Below are 3,503 nucleotides of genomic sequence, written 5' to 3'. Positions count from 1 at the left end.
GTCCAGATAGGTTTTCAATAGAATTAATTTTTAAACCGTCTATCCCTGACAACATCACCAACTGGAGAGTATTCAACGACGACCCAGACATCGTAAGTTTCCTCACCTCTGAAGGATCCTACTCAAACCAGATAATCGACGAAGACTGTCATGACCACCTAATACAACAAAATAGCACTGATAATGCTATACCCAAATCGGTGGTCAAATTAGAAGATTTGTATGACTTAAAAAGTCGGTTCAAAAGGTCAGCTAACGCCAAACTTTACAGTTCAACTCTGAACTACGAATCAGTGAACTTAGGAACCGATGAGAAGCCGCAAAACGTCAATCTAGGCCAAGGCCTAGCTCCTGAAGAAAAATCAGCATATATCCGTCTTCTACGACAGTACAAAAACGTCTTTGCCTGGAACTACGATGAGCTGAAAACTTATAACACTTCTATCATTCAGCACACTATCCCTATGATTGACAACGAGAAACTCGTCCAACAGAAGCTCAGGAAAATCCACCCCAACCTGGAAAATCAGATAAAAACTGAGCTAAATAAGTTGTTGAGAGCCAGAATAATCTTCCCGGTCAGACATTCCAAATGGGTATCCAATATGGTACCTGTTAGGAAGAAAAACGAAGATATTAGAATCTGCATCGACTTCCGGAATCTCAACAAAGCCTGTCAGAAAGACAATTTTCCCCTCCCACCTATGGAGCAAATATTACAGGTTGTAGCAGGCTCAGAATTGATGTCTTTCCTGGACGGATTTTCAGGATATAATCAAGTGTTGGTACACCCAGACGATCAGTTAAAAACCACCTTCCGAACTAAATGGGGTACCTACGCGTATCGGAAGATGCCGTTCGGTCTGATCAACTTCGGCGCTACTTTTCAAAGAGCTATGGACATTGCGTTCAAAGGGTTAGTCAATAAATCAGTAGTGATTTACCTGGATGATATAACTGTGTACTCCAAGAACCGAAGCGACCATCTCAAAGATTTGAAGCAAATCTTTCAAAGATGTTTAAGGTATGGAATCTCACTTAACCCGAAGAAATCCTTTTTCGCGTTGAGTGAAGGAAAATTGCTAGGGTTCATAGTGTCCAAATCGGGCATTCACATTGAACCTGACAGAATCAGAGAAATTTCCAAGATATCCATGCCCCATAACAAAAAGACCATGCAATCTTTCCTAGGACAAATCAATTTTGTGAAAAGATTTGTCCCAGATTTTTCACGTATTATTTCTCCTTTACAAAAAATGATAAAAAAGAATTCAAACTTTAAATGGGGTCTAGACGAGCATGAAGCGTTTAACTTAATCAAACAAGCCATCATCAACGCTCCATCTCTAGCAACCCCAAATTTTTCAGAACCGTTCGTCTTATACACGTTTGCCTCAGAAAATTCTTATGCTGCGATCTTGACCCAGGCAAATCAAGAAAAGGTAGAAGCTCCAATCGCGTTCTTTAGCTCAAACTTACAAGGTGCTGAGCTGAAATATTCGGACGTAGAGAAACAGGCGTATGCCATTTTTAAAGCGATCAAATATTTCAGACCCTTCTTGCTAAAGGCCCATACCAAGGTCATAGTACCATTCCCAGCGGTAAGAAACCTCCTGATTCAGAAAGATGTGGGCGAAAAGAGAGCGAATTGGATCACCGCCTTGCAAGAATACGACCTGGAAATCAAGCCGGCACACATCGTAAGAGGCCAAGGCTTCTGCAAGATGTTAGCTGGACCATCGCAAATCCCCGAAGAATCGCCTGAAGAGGTACATACGTATGAGGTAAGCCTAAACGACGTAGAATCATTTTATGCTGACATCATTTATTTCCTGAAGAACGGATATGCTCCATTTCACCTGGATCACATCAAGAAGAGAGCCCTGAGGTTAAAAGCTAAACAATACCAGCTCGTAGATGATGTCTTGTTTAAAAGAAACTATGATTCTGTGCTTCTTAGATGTCTTGAGAAAACTGAAGCCGAAAAGGTTTTGCAGGAAATCCACGATGGACCAGCAGGTGGACACTATGCTGGAGAAGCCACCGCGCACAAAATCTTACGTGCAGGATACTACTGGCCCACGCTGTTCAAAGACTCGTACAATCACGTAAGAAAATGCCAAGTCTGCCAAACTGCCGCAGGGAAACAAAAGAAGTCATCCATGCCACTGCAGCCGGTTAACATCGAACAGCCGTTCAGCCAATGGGGCCTGGACATAATAGGTGAGATCGTTCCTCACTCCTCTAAACAGCATAGGTATATCCTCACTGCAACTGACTATTTTACTAAGTGGGTAGAGGCAGTTCCTCTCAAGACAGCTAATTCTGAAAACATTGTTGAATTCATAGATCAATTTATCATTACTAGGTTTGGATTGCCAACGGCCTTAATATTTGATAATGCTTCATATTTTTCTGGAAATACCATGACTGAGTTCGCACTCAAAAGAGGGTTCAAACTGAAGTATTCCGCCAACTACTATCCGCAAGGTAATGGGTTGGCTGAATCAATGAACAAGAACCTAATCAGGATTATCAAAAAGACAGTCGACCAAAACCAAAAGAATTGGCACAAAGCGCTGGTAAACGCCTTATGGGCAGACAGAATTACCAAGAAAGCCTCTATCGGTACTTCTCCCTTTAATTTGGTTTACGGGAGAGAAGCAGTTCTTCCTACTCACTTACTCATTCCCTCCTTGTCCTTAGTACAATACATTGATGAAGTACCTACTTCTCCCTTACAACTAAGGCAAATGGAAATAATCAAGCTAGAATAACGACGAGAACAGGCCAAGAAAACCCATGCTCACCACCAAGCGCTGATAAAATCCTCTTTTGATTCGAACAAAATGACCAAAAAAAACTTTCAGATGGGTGATTTAGTTTTGAAGTGGGATAAGGCTCACGAAGAAAAGGGCAAACATACGAAATTCCAGAAGCTATGGCTTGGTCCTTTTCAAATCGTAGAGGTCATAGGCCCGTCGACTTTTGTGTTGCAGGACTTGACAGGCAGGAGAGATTCTCTGCCTGTAAACGGACAGATCCTCAAAATGTATTTCCCATAGAAGGTCATCCTTCTATTTTTTGTAGAATAATTTTAATTTTATGTTAGTTTTCCATTTTCATAAATAAGTTTGGTTGTGAATGATCATAAATAGTATTCATGAAGAAACATACCATTTCTCTATCAGATTTTGATTTCACTTGTATAAATAGCAAAACTTTTCGAAAAATCTGACTTTTATTATTGACAAGTAGAGTTAACTTTAGCCTGAATATGATGTTAGTTTCAACTCCACAAAGAAATCTGGGATGAAAGTAACTTTTGGCAAAAAATTGTTTTATGCCAACGCAATGAAAAGTATCATCGATAGCAAAATAATTATTCTCTGCAAAACTGTTGTTCTTAAACTCTATTATTGTCGTCCAGAGCTTTCTTAAGGAAAAACAATGACTTCCTCCCTGCTAAGGAGAATCGCAGCATCCAGAGAAACAATCCAAGA

The sequence above is a fragment of the Pinus tabuliformis genome, chromosome 1_1 (genome assembly GCF_031772625.1).
Source record: "Pinus tabuliformis cultivar Carrire ecotype Pingquan chromosome 1_1, CPIR1, whole genome shotgun sequence".
Taxonomy (NCBI): domain Eukaryota; kingdom Viridiplantae; phylum Streptophyta; class Pinopsida; order Pinales; family Pinaceae; genus Pinus; species Pinus tabuliformis.
Note: the sequence above shows the minus strand (reverse complement) of the source record.